This window comes from Erpetoichthys calabaricus, chromosome 2 (genome assembly GCF_900747795.2).
Source record: "Erpetoichthys calabaricus chromosome 2, fErpCal1.3, whole genome shotgun sequence".
Lineage (NCBI taxonomy): Eukaryota > Metazoa > Chordata > Cladistia > Polypteriformes > Polypteridae > Erpetoichthys > Erpetoichthys calabaricus.
The window spans coordinates 42,103,285-42,122,043 of NC_041395.2; the positions used below are offsets into that span (position 1 = coordinate 42,103,285).

Genomic DNA, 18,759 nt, shown 5'->3' on the forward strand with positions numbered 1-18,759 from the left:
CATTCTCTTCAAGTCTAAAATAACTTACGAAGTATGAAAGATAGTATTAACATTTGTTAAACATATACATAAAAAATCCAAGTAAATAATCGATTAATGTATTATTAAGGCTAAAATTCTTAAATGTATAATGATTTACAGCAATGCTGCTTCTTCTTTTTCTTCACCTTCATCTTCCTCTTTGTTCATTCCCACTTGTATGTGGGGTCAATATGCTTGATCATCATTCTCCAAACAACTCAGTTCTGCACCTTCTCCCCAGTAAGACCCTCTTCCTTCAAATCTTCTCATACTTTATCTGTCCACCTCTGCTGTGGCCTCCCTCGCTTCCTCTTCCCTTGTACTTTAATTCCCATCATTCTTTTGCCCACATATTTATTCTCCCATCATTTCATATTCATACCACTTTAACCCACTTTCCTATCATATCATTTCCTATCCTTTCATATCTCTCCGACGTTTGATGTACCTCTGATTGTCTCATTTCTTATTCTGTCCTGTTTTGTAACTCCAAACATTCACCTCAACATTCTAATTTCCGCCATATCTAACTTCTTTCCCTATGCTCCCTTTACTGCCCATGTCTCAGCTCCATACACCATAGCTGGTCTTATCACTGTCTTAGAAACCTTACCTTTAACCTTCTCATACAAATACTCCTGATCCCTTCTTCCAAATGTTCCATCCACACTGCATTCTATGGGTTATTTTTGCATCTAATTTTCCATCTTGGGCTACCACTAATCCTAGATACTTAAATTTATCCACTCTTCTCACACTCTCTCATTACAGGCTAACTTCTGAATCCTGATCATCATTAAACCTCATATATTCTGTCTTCCTATTTATCTTCAATTCTCTGTCTTTCAAAGCCCTTCTCCATTCTTTTAATTTCCTCTCCAGTTCCTCTTTTCTGGTGCTACATGACACAATGTCTTCAGCAAAAAGCCTACTCCAGACAGACTGGTCTTTTATCACATGACTCAACACACACATAACCAAACCAAACAGGTAAGGACTTACCTGGACAAGTTAAATCAGCCAGGGATGAATTACCAAAAGAATGAGATGACATTACATCATCTATAGCAAGAGAGCCTATAAAAACAGCAAATCCGCTCAGTAGAGAATGAATTTGCTTACGTAAATAGAAAGCATTTCTATGAATTTTGTGTATTTTGTGAATTTCCCCTTGGGATTAATAAAGTATCTATCTATCTATCTATCTATCTATCTATCTATCTATCTATCTATCTATCTATCTATCTATCTATCTATCTATCTATCTATCTATCTATCTATCTATCTATCTATCTATCTATCTATCTATCTATCTATCTATCTATCTATCTATCTATCTATCTATCTATCATAGAATGTCTGTCGCATTGTTCAGCCAAATCGTAGAGTGCTCCAACTTCCTTTGAATGTAATTATCAGAATGTAAAAACAGGTAATCAAAGGCAGCATTTATTTTTAACCAATTCATTTAATTTGTGATCAATATCACATAGTACAGTCCTTATATTTCTTAGTTCATTGGCTAAACCTCTTACAGCATCCACTATTGCATTCTGTGAGTCCAGAACATCGTCTGTCAGCACAGAGCGAGATGTTCGCCCAGTGGTTTCTGAGGCAGAGGTGTGTGTGCAGCCAGCATCTGAATATTGGCTGGACACAGCAGCACCATCACCATGTGGATTTGTGTCCTCAGCACAAGGGTCAGTGTTTGTAATGTTGTCTGAAACAGAATAAACAGACGGTGGGCTGCGACTAGTTTTTCACACTGACTTCTTTTTTATTTCGGGCACTGAAGTTTCTGAACTTAAACTTTCAAGTGTTTCCGCCATGCTGTATCACTCCATCAACATTCGTTTTGTTGCTTATACCACTGCTTAAACCAACAAATAGTATGATTTTCCTTGTCTCCACTTCACATTTGCTGAAATTCTTTTTTCCATGTGCTTTTGCCATCATCTTTTAACAATACATGAAAGGCCTGTTTATTCTCTGGGTCCGAGGTTGCCTTAGATCCAGGTTATATCTGGGGACACCTGTGTGTTGTTCAGTCTGTAGCTAGTGAGACCCTATGTGGAGTACTTCAGAGTTACCAGCTGTGCAAGCATCATTCATAATTAGTACTTGTGTGATATATTGTCTGTTATTGTGTGTGTTTGTGTGCCTTTATGAGTGTGTTAAATTTAGGGTGTGAAAGCAGACCAACCCAAAAACAAACTTGGTGAGATCCACTCGTTCAATGATAATAAAGACCCACATTTATTTTTATATAGATAGATAGATAGATAGATATGTGATGTTTAGTTATTTTAAATTGTTTACCAATGAATTTATGTCAGCTCTGTCTTTCCACCATGTACTATATTATATCCTAATGCATCTGCACCAGTCAAACAATCAAAAAATGATTTTTATTCTATTAAAGGCATAACAACAATAAATTGACTTCTGCCAATTTTCTTATATTTTACCTGCAGTGGAAAATGGAAACTATAGCATGCACTACCACACATATTTGCACTACCGCTACATCTAAATGTTTTTTTTTATCTTTTATTGAACTTATTAAAAGCATGTAACATTCCATACAATAAAGTCAAACTTAACAAAACTAAATTCAATTCAACCCCACCCATGAGAAAGAGAGGAAGGCCAACAGCCAGAGTAAAACATCTAAATGTTTAAGTAAATGTATGACTGAATCAAATGAAAACCTCCTATAAATACACTGTCACCTATAGCTCATGGAAAGCTACAAGGGAAAGTGCCTTGAATTTAGCAATTCTCTTCATACAACCAATTACGACAGGGTTAACCAATGGAAAAGTGTGCATTAAGGTATGCCCTGTCAGAGATTTATGAGCACCTGCTAGCTCAAAGAATCTTGTGTGTGCATGTGTGTTTCTGCACTTAAAGAGTTTTTACCAATTTTACGATGAAACCAACATTTACCGAAAGTTCTCCAGAAAAATTTGGATATGACAGGATCTCGACATAAAGCCAGTTTCAGTAGCAGTATGGCTATGTTGTACTATCCAATTTGCTAATGTTCTCACTGCACTTTCATTCTATGGTCAATATCAACCGCATCCATTATGGTTATGAAATTTTGAAATTAAAGTGTTCTTGCTTCCCATTTTTGCCCAATGGGAGAAAAACTCAGCTGCAGTATGGGAAACACTAGCATAACCCAGCACACATCCTTGGCTGGGCGGCATAAACTCACGATTAGCCTTATGAAGGGTGACGACCGCAGCTGTTATAAACTCATGAGTTCCCAAGCACAAAAGTCCAGAAGAATTCCAAAAATGCCCACCTGGGAGTTTACCCTCAAACCCCAGCTTGAAACAAAAAGGACCTTGTAGAATCTTTAAAAATAAAATACTTATTTCACAGAGAAAGGCTCTGTTATATGTGAAGTTCTGGACAGCACAAAAGACAGAGGCAATTCCTATAAAAAGCAATCCCAAATTCAAACAAAATACCAATCTGAAATCCAAGAAGTGAAGTCAAATAACACAGCACAGGTTCAAAATATCCTGCAAATCACAAAAGCACAGAAAATTACAAGAGAACTCACCACACCACGAGTGCATTCAGATTGAAATGCAAGGTATTGTGGGTTCTCCCCACATTTATAGGGTTAAGGGCAGTTCCTAGATGGTGATAGATACCACCTCTTGGGGGACCACACAGAAAACACAAGAATCATGATAAATGCTTAAAAATTAAGAAACTAAATAATCAACAATGTAAGCATAAACAATGAACAAAATAGTCATAAGATGGCATTTGAACTACAAACAAAAGAGGAATGCTAGGTGAAATAAAACAGCAGCTGCCCAGGTTCTGATTTTTCAGAAGGCAGGCACTGACTGAGAGCCCACGTTCATTATAAGACAATTTATATTATCAATTAAAAATTACCTAGTAGTTTCAAGTTCTCAATTACGTCAACAAGTGAGTCTTAAAAACTGGTAGGAAAACCAGTGTATTCAGAGAACAACCCACACTGACACGATGGAACCAGAAACAAATCCCAAAACAGAACCTGGGTGAATGTGCTTTGATTGCCAGATAGAGGAAATACAACTAAGAGCAAGAATGTTTAAAGAGGATTAAACTTAACAGCTCATAAACAAGTAACTCATGCAGGGTTCATACATATGGAGAAAAACTGGCAGCCAAAACAAAAGGACTTGTCTTTTATAGGCAATGTGATCAGGAAACCAAAACAACACCAAACTTTAATTTGCCAATGGGAGAGTCACAAAATGTTTGGAAACTAATTCATTTTCCATACATTTTTGTATAAGATGGTAGAATAAGTGCCCATGCACCACTCAAACGTAGCCATACTTTGACACACGTCTGGCATTACAGCAATTAAGTTACCTATAAGACCTACAAAATGATAAAATATTAAAAAACACATTAAAAAACAATAGTGCATTATGCAGAGCTGAAAGGAGCTGTGATATAGCACCAATAACCAATGTAACACAACACTATTGCAAATTCAATTAAACATCCATGAAAAACATGTATTGCTCAGGAAGCTACATGTGATTAAGAAAGTAATGTTTTATTAAATTCTGGTCTAAAATGTACAATATGAGAATTATTCTATACTGTCAAGCTGTTCAAACCATTCTGCTACTACTCTACCATTAGTTCAAAATTCTGTAAAAAGATTCATAATTGTAATTAAGAAGAATAAGAATAAAAGAATGCCTCTCCCATTGCTACAGTGGCTTTAAAATACATTTGGAGATGAAACTAGAATTAATATTTTCAGATAACATTGTGAAAATTATATTGTCACACATGCATGTTTAGGGGACAACCAAAGGGCCTGAATAATTGTAGTTCCACGCCGGACCAGGGGGTGGCGAAGTGCGCTAATTCTCTCTTTCAATTCCTTGCAGACCATTCTCGGGAAATCCCGCCCTGTTCTGGGGCAGCCAACGACGTCACTTCCTGTTCCAGTCCTAATCACATCACTTCCCCTGCAGGGGTTTAAAAAGCCACCATCTTAAGAGGATAGTCAGTTCTGTTTTGGACTCAATTGTGTGAACATATCTTTGCTTTTGAACAGATTTTGCAGCCAGGAAACCTTCCCAATGTCTCTTGGTCATTCTTGTTACAGTGGTGTAGTCAGCAGGATGTAAGAATCCCAGAAGAAAACGGGATTGGACCTGAATTATGAACAGGTGGGAGAGTACCAGGGCCGAGTTTCTGGGTGGGGGGGTTCGTCCCGGATTTCGGAAAGAACCCTTTGTCTAGTTCCAGGCCACATAGAATGTATAGGGAGAGTGTCAACGGGACACACAGAAGTGGGCTGGTCTCTGTAGGGGAAGTGACAGGAACTTATTATGCCCTCTCGGAAGAGAGGGCTGTCCTCCCCGCCAGGGCCAAGGCCCCAGAGAAAGGTGGGGATTCTCCAGACCAGCAGGTGAGGTTTTTGCAGACCTGGAGACTAGATCCCGAGAGATCTACCTAAGAACTGGTTGACGCTCTTTGGGAAAAGGTAAAATAGCAATCAGCCCATCCCACAGGGTCCCCACTTTGTCATTGAAAATGATTTATTATATCGGGTTAGTGAACATGAGGGGGATGCCCGGAATTTGTTGTTGATTCTGCAAACCTTCCAGCGACACGCCCACCTCCTAGGAGGCCACCGAAAAAACATTGGAGCGAGTTAAGCTCTGATTTTATTGGCCGGGAATTAACGAGGAGGTTCATCGCTTTTGTATCTCTTACCCAGAGTGTCAACTGCGGCAAATTCCTAGGAGGGACCGTGCTCCTCTCCTTCCCCTTCCCCTAATTGATGTCCCGTTTGAGAGAATAGGGGTCGATATTGTAGGACCTTTGGAGCCCTCAGCCTGAGAACATAAATATATATTAGTCCTCGTGGATTATGCAACCCGATATCCAGAAGCTGTTCTGTCACACTCAGCTAATTCCAAAGCCATCGCACGGGAACTGGTAGGGGTCTTTAGTCGGCATTCCTAAGGAAGTCCTTACGGACCAAGGAACGGCATTTACCTCGGAGACGTTCAGGGAGACGGCCAAGTTATTTAAAATAAAGCATCTAAAGACTGCGGTATATCATCCTCAAACCGACGGTCTAGTTGAGAGATTTAATCAGACTCTCAAACAAATGCTCCACAAGGTGGTCAGTGGGGACGGAAGGAACTGGGATCAACTCCTCTCCCTCATGCTCTTTGCCTACAGGGAAGTCCCTCAAGCCTTGACGGTGTTCTCGCCGTTTGCATTATTATACAGACAATAACCCCGGGGTATATTGGACATCTTGAAAGAAAATTGGGAAGGAGAGTCTCTTCCCTCAACTCATATTTTACAGTATATCGCACAGTTACGCGAAAGATTTGGTAAAATTCGACCTATCCTAAAAAGTCACATGGTGGCGCAAGCAGCACAGGCCCACTATTATAACCGTGGCACAACGCTCTGGGAGTTCCAACCAGGGGATCGTGTCATGGTGTTGGTTCCCACCTCCCATTCTAAACTACTTGCCCATTGGCAGGGGCCATACGAGGTTAAGGAGAGGAAAGGGCTCGTCGACTATTTGGTGAAACAGCCGCTGCTGAACCCATGGAAGGAAAGGGATTCCGATTCCTCCTCCTCATTCTTTGCTCGGACCAGCACCCTTAACTTTGGCTCTAGCTTAGACACTCGACAGAGGCGAGAGCTCGAAGCAGTTATCTTGATCGTCCCGGAGGTGGTAGATGAGAAACCCGGAAGGACCTCTCTGATCGCCCACGATATTGTGACCGAACCAGGGGTTGTAGTTCGAAAGCGCCCCTATCGCCTTCCCAAGACAAAGAAGGCTGAAGTGGAACTTGAAATCAAGCGCATGCTGGACTTATGAGTCATAGAGGAGAGTTATAGTCCCTGGTCCAGCCCAATAGTCTTGGTTTGTAAGCCCGATGGGAGTTGGAGGTTTTGCAACAACTTCCGTCGACTTAATCAAGTCTCCCAATTTGACGCTTAACCTATGCCTCGAGTGGACGACCTCCTTGAGAGGCTTGGACAGGCAGAATACTTGACCACCCTCGACATGACCAAGGGGTACTGGCAGGTTCCTTTAACGGACTCCGCAAAGGTCAAGACTGCATTTAGCACCCCTAGTGGACACTGGTAGTATTGTGTCTTTCCATTCGGGTTACACGGGGCTCCTGCAACTTTTCCGCATCTGGTGGACAAAGTGCTACGTCCCCATAACTCGTATAGTGCTGCCAATCTAGATGACGTCGTCATCTATTCCAGCACATGGAAGGAACACCTACAGCACGTCCGAGCAGTATTACGGGCGCTGGGTGAGACAGGTCTTCGGATCAATCCTAAAAAATGTTTTTTTGGGTTGGAAGAAGCCAAATATTTAGGCTACGTGGTGGGTTGTGGTACTGTGAAGCCACAGTGGTCAAAAGTAGATGCCATTTTGAAATGGCCCTGTCCACGAACCAAGCGGCAGGTCAGAGTATTTCTCAGTTTAGCCGGGTACTACCGCAGGTTTGTGCCCAGCTTTTCAGAGAGACCAGTGCCCTTAAGTAATTTAACAAAGAAGAGGGCCCCCAACACTCTAGTATGGACTGATGTGACAGATGCTGCATTCAGTGACTTAAAACAGGCTCTAACATCAGCACCTGATTTGAAAGCACCTAACTTTGTCTTTCCTTTCATTCTCCAGATGGATACTTCGGACATGGGCCTAGGAGCAGTGCTGAGCCAAAGCGTCGATGGTGCTGAACACCCCGTCATGTTCATGAGCCTGAAACTGCTGGATCGGGAGACCAGGTATGCGGCGGTGGAAAGAGAGGCTCTTGCGATCAAGTGGGCAATTACATAGTTGAGGTACTACCTCCTGAGTTGGAAATTCACCCTTGTTATAGACCATGCACCTTTACAGTGGATGGCCCTACACAGGGAATCCAACCCTTGGGTCACTAGGTGGTTCCTTGATCTGCAGCCTTATAAGTTCTCGCTTGTTCATCAGAAAGGTTCTCTCCACACCAACGGCGATGCTGTCTCTCGTGTTCATGACCTCTCCGTTCATGACGGGTCTGGGCTAGGTTCTGTCACACACACGTGTTTAGGGGACAACCAAAGGGACTGAATAAATGTAGTTCCACGCCAGACCAGGGGGTGGCTCAGTGCGCTAAGTCTCTCTTTCAATTCCTTGCAGACCATTCTCAGAAAATCCCATCCTGTTCTGGGGCAGTCAACGACGTCACTTTCGGTTCCGGTCCTGATCACATCACTTCCCCTGCAAGGATTTAAAAAGCCACCATCTTAACAGGATAGTCAGTTCTGTTTTGGACTCAATCATATGAACATGTCTTTGCTTTTGAACAGATTCTGCAGTCAGGAAATATTATATGGGTGGCTGCCCCAAACCTTCCCAATGTCTCTTGGTTGTTCTTGTTACAACATACACTCCAAATTTACTTAGATTAATTTATTAATGTACAATATATATTCTGAAAATAATCTCAAAATACCAGTCTATCAGAGATACCAAAGAATAAACTAAACAGTGGATAAAACTTTGAGCAACAATGTCCCCAAGTTGTAGAATAACCAGCCTCTTTGTGTAAAGGATGCCCTTTCATTTTATGATTTAAATCCAGACTGAATAGTGCTAATTTGTAATCCAAGGATGATAGTATTTAATTTTTTTATCAGACTATGGGGTATAAACTTTATACAGTTCAACAAAAACTTCCAAGAGGTATTGGATGGTCAGTTGGCCAAGATCAACAGCAGTTTGAATGAAAACTGTGAATTGATCTGATTTTTGACTGTGACATTTTTTGTTACAGCCTAGTAAGAAAGAGAGACAGAGATTGGTTATTGATGTTTGCTACAGGCCACCTGATTCTAATATTTCAGACAACAGCATAATAGTTAATCGAACAAGATGTGCAGTAAAGAGGACATCTGCAGTGGGCTGGCGCCCTGCCCGGGTTTTGTTTCCTGCCTTGCGCCCTGTGTTGGCTAGGATTGGCTCCAACAGACCCCTGTGACCCTGTAATGGAAATACAAAAGAGGAAACTAAAATGGTGCTAATTGCAAATAACTGTTCTGTCATCCAGGTTGTTTCAAGTACAATACATGGTAACGCCTGTCAAAATCTCATCTTTTCTACTAATATGAGTAAAGACAGAGTGATAAAAACAGAAGATATTGATACTTAAGCAGTAAAATTTGAGATTATCATTGAAAACACACAAATATATACAAACAGAAGACTTGTAATTTGAGGAAAAAGCAGACTTCATGGAGATTAGGATGTTCTAGAAAACACAGAATGGGAAAGGACAAATCTCTGCAACTATAAATGATAAACCAGGTCACTTTAGAGACTTTCTGACCAAGGGGGCATTTTTCGTACGTGGATTACTCGTTTAACAATTGTTGACGATTTGGCATGATCCTAGATCTGTCGGTTTTTCGAAACTCTTGCTGGTTGTGTTGTCATAGCAGCACATCCAAATCCTCAAACCTGCTCGGAGCAGGTTTGTTCGATGTAAACAAGGATTAGCTCACACACTTAATCAGTGTCCGTGCATGGAATACATTCAGTCATGACTTCGCCGTTCATGAATGAGCAACCAATTGATATCAGTGCGCAAAATATTCGAAAAGAATTTCATATAGTGAGGGTTTTGCGCGATCAGCAAGATCCTTTATTGCTCCCGGAGGAAATTCTTTTTGAAAGATACCGCTTTAGCCGAGGGGGAATGTTGTACTTCAAAGATTTATTAGCACCTTATATTCAAAGTCAAACTAGGTGAAGTCGGGCTCTCACAACCACACAGACAGTTGCTTTGAGTTTTTTTTGCAAGCAGCACTCTTTTTATATACTGTAGGCGATGTGGAAAATCTATCTAAAAGTGCAGTTTGCCAGGCAATTCGTAAAGTCTATTTGGTTCTGAAATATTTCCTTCGGGTTTTCATTGTGTTTCCTGGACACCTGCGTGTGCAGACAATAAAAGAGGCATTTCATGCCATTGAAGGTAGGTAATACACAAGCAAAAACACCCACAGTTCCATAAAGAATCTCACAATCAGCCTAACATTCTCATTACCAGGATTTCCAAATATGATTGGGGCACACGGGACTGATCAGAATGGAGTTTGATCAAACATTATCTGGAAAATGTATCTCTCCTCCTGATGAATAATCAGACACAGTGTCTTCCTCAAATATTTGACCTTCGTCAATATCTCGAAGACACAAGTTCTAGGGATATGACATTCCCTGCAACTGACCCAACAAAAAAAAAGAGGGCTATATGGAACATACCTATGGCACACATCGATGACAAATATATGCAATGACCATCCTTTACCTGAAATGAAGTGACCACTGCATCCTGCCACTGGATTTGAAGAGGAGCTTCCCCCTGGAATGCCCTCAGAAACAGGGTGATGGGCATTTTGCTGGATAGCCAACTCTTCTGCAGGGGTTAGGTCTGGACCGTGTGGACCTCCACCTGTTTTTTGCTTGTCTGTCTTCTTATTAGCTTTAAAATTAATGTTTTTTATATTATATATGATTATTTATGTCAACAATTCTTTAAATAGTTATATACCAATATTTACCAGTTTGAAGTATATTCTTGTACTTCACTTTAACCTGTTCTCATGTTCTCCTTGTGCTCACGTTTGATCTGGAATTATGACATATTAAATAATAATTAATCTGACACATAGGAAATGAAACACTGCATTCAGTAAGTGCAATGCACACTATTTAGCGTTTAATTTGTCGGCCACTTTTTGCCAGTCGTCTTTTCTGGTTTGGGCTGCTTTTGCAGTGTTACCCCTTGTGCATATTAAATCTTGAAATTCTTCATGTCCTTCGAATAAAAGGTCTTGCTCCGCTTGTGTGAAAAAAAAAATGCGCTCATTCTTTCGTCATTTTGTTACAGCCTATCAAAGACTTGCTGATCATGTTTTTTAGACTCAATATATATGGGCTTTTCAATCAGCGCGGGAGCGCGCATTCACCTCGGATGATTAGATCCAGCTAAACTAATCTACTACACGGCTGCATTTGAAAAACCGACTTATCCCGGATGAGTTTCACTGGCATTAACTCATCCAAGATGAGGCATCTGATCTCGCATGATTTAAGCGACGTACAGAAAATACCCCCCTAGTCTCAAAATAAGTATACAGTGGAACCTCAGGCCACAACCGTAATTCTTTCCAAAACTCTGGTCGTAACCCGATTTGGTCATGACCTGAAGTAATTTCCCCCATAGGATTGTATGTAAATACAATTAATCCGTTCCAGACCGTACGAAATGTATGTAAATGTATTTTTTTAAAGATTTTTAAGCACAAAAATAGTTAATTACACCATAGAATGCACAGCGTAATAGTAAACTAAATGTAAAAACATTGAATAACACTGAGAAAACCTTGAACAGAGAAAAGTAACATTGCAAAAATTCACGCTATAGCCTTACGAACCACTCGCTGTAAACACTTTTTTTAAATGAGTTTTAAGCACAGGGAAAAAAATGAACATTTGAAAAATCCGTAATTTATACAAAATCTAACCATAAACAACCAAGAAAACTAACCTTGCATGAGTCGAGTTCTGGCACGAAGGAAGTGAGGAGGAACTGGATGAAAAGGAGATTACAGTTTTGAGGTAAAGTCTGTGACGATGCGGGTTCGCTGCATGCTCCCATCTCACTTCCAGGAGCCCTTAAACCCGTCACCGTCGGTAATGTTACCGATGAGCACGACAGTGAGGCACTACTGTACAATGGAGTAATCGGATGGTGCAAAAAGTGCCAAGTGCTTTTATTAAAATCAACAAAACAACAATCAAAAACAAAGTCCAGATTAAATAAAGTGCACTGCTTTCAGAATCCTTCAATAAATAAATGATCCCATAAAAACAGAAGTGAAGTGGAGGTTAAAATCCAATAGAAAAAAGTCTTCATTAAATATGAAGTTAAAACAATGCTCGAAGCAGTGTCTTTAAAAACAAGCCCAGTGCATTCTTTAACTGCCTTCTCGGCCTTACGCGGCCAGCCGTCCTTCTTCTGGTCACTCCAGCTCCTTGATCGCTCAGCTGGAGCAACTGATTACTTCTGCTCCACCGAGTGTCGGCCAAACACCCCTGCTTGGGCTCACTGTCCAACTGCCTGCCTGCGAGCACTCGCTCGCTCCAATAGAAAAAAGTCTTCATTAAATACAACGAGGTTAAAACAATGCTCAAAGCAGTCTCTTTGAAAACAAGCCCGGTGCATTCTTTGCTGTAGCAATCAACCACCATGCCCCCTCGATAAGCTGCAAGTGTGGCGATTATTTATTTAAAACTGGCCTCTTGACGTGAGCTGTGGACCCGCTATACCACAAAGTCCCCCTGCACGATGCACATCTGACCGAGAACAATGTACTGTACAGGGTGAGACTGAACACGTGCGTAAATCACCAGCGCGTACGAACTGGAAGGGAAACGAAATAGTGCACAAAGAGTTCACAGCGAATGCACAGAGACTGAACACATGCGGAAATCATCGACGCATACGAACCGGAAAAGAAACTGGCTTGTTCGTCACACGAGTGTGTAGTCGTGAACAGATGCAAAAGCTTGGCAAACGTTTTGGTCGTAACCCGATTTGTACGTGGTCCAAGACGTTTGTGACCCGAGGTTCCACTGTATTCCTAAAACTAATAAAGCAAAACAAAAAAAAAAACAGTCAAAACAGATAAAAAAGGGTATTACTAAAAAAGTAAAACTGAAAAGATCACCGCACAATAAATTAAAAAAACAGCCAAACAATTCTGACTTACACAGAGGAACACTGCACACTATATCAAGAGATTACAATAAAGCATTTGAAATGCCAAAATTCAAAACCAAAAAAAATTACTAGTGGAGCCAAAACAAACAGCAAGCATGTTTTAGTACCACTCCAGTGAAGAGATCATAAAAGAGAATTTAAGAAACTACCTATCTATCATAATAAGAAGAACCTCTGAAAGTGAAAAGGGAATAGCAAATGAGCTGAACAAATATTTCGCCCATGTATTTGTAAAGAAAAAAATAAATGGGATGCCCTATGCAGAAGTAAAAAACAGCTCTGAGTTGACATATTTAAAAACTGAAAAGTCAAATGTGCCACATGCCCTCAGCACATTGAAGACTAATAAAACTACTGGACCTGACAAGATTTTCCCAAATAAAAGACATCATCTATAAAGTCTTATTAGGCATATCTGAGCAGTCACTTCAAGCAAGGAGACTAAATGGATCCTAGTAAATACAGACCAATAAGTCTTCCTTCTGTACCATGAAATTTATGGAATCTACAATAAGAAATAAATTAGAAAAGCTAGGAAACCTATATGAAAATAACATGCTAAATAACAACCAGCATAAGTTTATGACAGGAAGATACTACCAAACCAATCTTTTATAAACTGAAATAGATGACAATAACAAATTACAAGACATAATTTACTTGGACTTTCAAAAAGTTTCTGATACAGTTCCAAGCCAAAGATTAATTCTGAAGCCAGAATCTGTAGGCATTCGAGGAAACCTAAAAACCTGGAACTCAGTTTAGTTAATCAACAGGCGACAAAAAGGACAGATACGTAGAAAATGTTCCATGTGGAGTGAGATCACCAGTGAAGTACCTCAAGGATCTCTCTTTGGACCATTACGTTTTCTCATTTATATTAATGACATTGACTCTGGTATAGTTAGTAAATTTATAAAATTTGCACATGACACTAAAATTGGAGGAATGACAGACATTAAAGCAATTTGAAAAATGCTACGATTCAGGATAAATGTTAAGATGCCTGTCTGACCAATAGGGCTGTCAGATCAAACATTGTTATGCAAATATAATTCAAATGTATTTAAAAACAGCCTTACTCGAATGCAAAAGCTAAAATTTCATTGTTTATTTTATTCTCACTTATTTTGTCATTGAGGTAATTCAGACATGCTACAGTTAGGTCCATTAATATTTGGACAGAGACAACGTTTTTTAAATTTTGGTTCTGTACATTACCACAATGAATTTTAAATGAAACAACTCAGATGCAGTTGAAGTGCAGACTTTCAGCTTTAATTCAATGGGGTGAACAAAACGATTGCATAAAAATGTGAGGCAACTAAAGCATTTTTTTAACACAATCCCTTCATTTCAGGGGCTCAAAAGTAATTGGACAATTGACTCAAAGGCTATTTTATGGGCAGGTGTGGGCAAGTCCGTCGTTATGTCATTATCAATTAAGCAGATAAAAGGCCTGGAGTTGATTTGAGGTGTGGTGCTTGCATGTGGAAGATTTTGCTGTGAACAGACAACATGCGGTCAAAGGAGCTCTCCATGCAGGTGAAAGAAGCCATCCTTAAGCTGCGAAAACAGAAAAAATTCATCTGAGAAATTGCTACAATATTACCAGTGGCAAAATCTACAGTTTGGTACATCCTGAGAAAGAAAGCAAGCACTAGTGAACTGAGCAACACAAAAAGACCTGGATGTCCACGGAAGACAACAGTGGTGGATGATCGCAGAATCATTTCCATGGTGAAGAGAAACCCCTTCACAACAGCCAACCAAGTGAACAATACTCTCCAGGGGGTAGGTGCATCGATATCCAAGTCTACCATAAAGAGACTGCATGAAAGTAAATACAGAGGGTGCACTGCAAGGTGCAAGCCACTCATAAGCGTCAAGAATAGAAAGGCTAGATTGGACTTTGCTAAAGAACATCTAAAAAAGCCAGCACAGTTCTAGAAAAACATTCTTTGGACAGATGAAACCAAGATCAACCTCTACCAGAATGATGGCAAGAAAAAAGTATGGAGAAGGCGTGGAACAGCTCATTATCCAAAGCATACCACATCATCTGTAAAACACAGTGGAGGCAGTGTGATGTCTTGGGCGTACATGGCTGCCAATGGCACTGGGACGCTAGTGTTTATTGATGATGTGACACAGGACAGAAGCAGCCGAATGAATTCTGAGGTGTTCAGAGACATACTGTCTGCTCAAGTCCAGCTAAATGCAGTGAAATTGATTGGGCAGCGTTTCATGATACAGATGGACAATGACCCAAAACATACAGCCAAAGCAACCCAGGAGTTTATTAAAGCAAAGAAGTGGAAAATTCTTGAATGGCCAAGTCAGTCACCTGATCTTAACCCAATTGAGCATGCATTTCACGTGTTGAAGACTAAACTTCAGACAGAAAGGCCCACAAACAAACAGCAACTGAAAGCCGCTGCAGTAAAGGTCTGGCAGAGCATCAAAAAGGAGGAAACCCAGCATCTGGTGATGTCCATGAGTTCAAGACTTCAGGCTGTCATTGCCGGCAAAGGGTTTTCAACCAAGTATTAGAAATGAAGAACATTTTATTTCCAGTTATTTAATTTGTCCAATTACTTTTGAGCCCCTGAAATGAAGGCATTGTGTTAAAAAAATGCTTTAGTTGCCTCACATTTTTATGCAATCATTTTGTTCACCCCACTGAATTAAAGCTGAAAGTCTGCACTTCAACTGTATCTGAGTTGTTTCATTTAAAATTCATTGTGGTAATGTCCATCCATCCATCCATTTTCCAACCCGCTGAATCCAAAACACAGGGTCACGGGGGTCTGCTGGAGCCAATCCCAACCAACACAGGAACCAATCCTGGGCAGGGTGCCAACCCACTGCAGGACACACACAAACACAACCACTAGGGCCAATTTAGAATCGCCAATCCACCTAACCTGCATGTCTTTGGACTGAGGGAGGAAACCGGAGCGCCCGGAGGAAACCCACGCAGACACAGGGAGAACATGCAAACTCCACACAGGGAGGACCCGGGAAGCGAACCCGGGTCTCCTAACTGCGAGGCAGCAGCGCTACCACTGCGCCACCGTGCCACCCCATTGTGGTAATGTACAGAACCAAAATTAGAAAAAAGTCTCTGTCCAAATATTTATGGACCTAACTGTATGTAAAGTTGCAATTTCACAGATCTGTTTTTGCACTTCTTTTACATGATCGGTCTTTTCATAATTTTGAATGGTTAGCTCGTGCTTTTCATTAGTAAAACGTACAGCAAGATCCCTTCAAAACTTTTTCTTTTATTTTTTTCCCTGCCCCACTGCTGTGGTCTTTGATACCCACGTTGCTGTGGGTGGGCTTCAGGGGTCCACACCTGTATAATCAGACCGCTAGTGTCATCCATTAATAAGATTTTTAATTAGGAAAAAATACTCTTTCATATAAAATGCACATACAGTAAGTACTTGTAGATTCACAAAAATCCAAATAGGTGAACCTTTGATTAATATACAGTATGTCCTTCTAGCAAGTATGATGACATATTGTATCAAAACTGGTAGTTTAAGGAGAAAAGTTTAAGGAGGATGGATTGGGGTAAACTTTTAAGTATGGAGACAGTCAAGGAGTACTAGAACAGGTTTAAACTTAAAATAACTCTGAATGGATTAATACAGAGTTGGAAAAGAAGCTGCAAAGATAAAAAAAATAGCTGTATAAGGCATGTAAGACTAATAACTCCAATTTGAATCATAGGGCATAAGACAGCATAAGGGCAAACATTAAAAAGGACTAAACTGTTAAAGGGCAGTTAGAGGGGAATATAGCAGAAAAGGCAAAGGATGATCCAAATAGATACTTTCAGTATTTTATTAGTAAAAGAACAGTCAAGAAGGAGGTGAAGCACATTATGAATAGTAAAGGGGAATTTAAAAATGCAGAAAGTGAAAGAGCGGATGTTCTAAACTCACATTTCTCTGATGTTTTCACATGTGAGGAGGCAGATAACATAGCAGTAAAAATGACTACTAAAGAGGTACTGAGTGAATTGAAAATTGTAGTGGGAGAAATTTTGTTTAGATTAAATAAGATGAAATCTAACAAATCACCAGGACCACTTGTGTTCTTAAAGAGGTTAGTGAAAACATATATGAACCCTTGACAAACATTTTAGGAAGTCACTCCGCATTAGGGAAATTCCAAAGGACTGAAAAATGACAAATATTATCCCGTTATATAAAAAGGGTGACTGGGCAGATCCTAGAAACTATAGACTAGTAATCTTAACGTGCATCATAGGTAAATTAATAGAAGGAATTATTAAGATTAAGATTAAGATTGAGCAACACATTGCAAGAACACGAGTTTTACCGAACAGTCAACATGAGTTCAGAGAAGGGAGGTTATGTTTTACTAACGTGCTAGATTTCTATGAGGAAGCAACAAAAAGGATATGATCAAAGTGGAGCATATGATATTATTTAGCTTGACTTTCACAAAAGCATTTTATAAGGTGCCACATGAGAGGTAGGGCATCAAATTAAAAGAAGTTGGAGTTCAGGGTGTGGTGTGTAAATAGGTGCAAACTTGGCTCAGACACAGGAAGCAGAGGGTGGTGGTGCTAGAAACCCTATCAGAATTGGTAGATGTTAATAGTGGTGTCCGTGGTAGGGCCACAGCTATTTTTAATATATAATAAATGATTTGGATAGGAATACAAGTAACAAGCTGGTTAAGTCTGCAGATGACACCAAACTAGGTGGATTGGCAGATATTCTAAAATCTGCTGTGCCAGATGAAATTTAATGGAAGTAAATGTAGCATATTACACGTAGGAAATAAAAATGTTAGGTCTGAAAACACAATGGGAGGTCTGAAAATGAAAAGTACACCTTGTACGAAGGATTTAGGAGCTGTAGTGGGCTCTACACTATCAACTGCCAACCAGTGTTCAGAAGCTATTAAGAAGGTTAATAGAATGCTTGGTTACATAGCACATTGTGAAGAGTACAAGTCTAAGTAGGTTATGTTGAAGTTTTATAATGCACTGGTTAGACCTCATGTGGAGCACTGTGTACAGTTTTGGTCTCCAGGCTACAAAAACTACATAGCAGACCTTGGACAATTTCAAAGCAAAATGACTAGGCTGATACCAGGGCTACATGGGATGAATTATGAGGAAAATAAAAGTAGCTGAGTCGTTTCGGTTTAAGTGAAAAAAGATTAAGTGGAGACAAGACTGAAGTGCTTAAAATTATGGAGGGAATTAGTATGGTGGATCGAGACTGTTACTTTAAAATGAGTTCATCATGAACATGGTGACACTGTTGAAAACTTAAGGGTACATTTTGCACAAACATTAGGAAGTTTTTCTTCACACAAAGAACTATGGACTTTCAAAACTACACTTGATGTTATTTTGGAAGGATTAACTGAATGGGACTGGCGAGCTAATGCTAATTGCAAAATGCCGGACATTGCCCCTGCTCCTTAATTACATGACTATCTACGCAATATTTCACTGGAAGATCTTCATGTTGGCAACAAGTCACTGAACAGAGTCGGACTGAAGAACTTGTGCCAAGTTTGCTCGCTGTATATGTCCTGAGCATGGACAGTCGTAACCAACTTGTACTGTTGAAGCTCCAAATAGGGCAAGTTTTTACTTCAATCTTTTTATGTGCATAGCTGCGTTTGAAAGTGTGTTACGTAACCACTGTATTGTCTCTTTTGCTTTATACATACATGCTGTCTGGTTTGGTAGTGCGCTAATCTTATGTCCAATGCATTATTAAAATAGTCTGTAGCACTCAATTAATATTCTAAAACTGCAATGCATTCATTGCATCTTCATTTATTTTGAAATCAGTGCTTTGATAAAAAGTGCAATAGGATCCAC

At 40.0% G+C, this 18,759-nt stretch overlaps 1 protein-coding gene across 1 annotated transcript in view; it reads right to left on the reverse strand.

Annotated features, from left to right (window-relative positions):
* The window catches only part of LOC114644521 (cell adhesion molecule DSCAM-like), a 647,203-nt gene that overhangs the window by 353,410 nt on the left and 275,034 nt on the right, over nt 1-18,759 (reverse strand). The window lies entirely within an intron of this gene.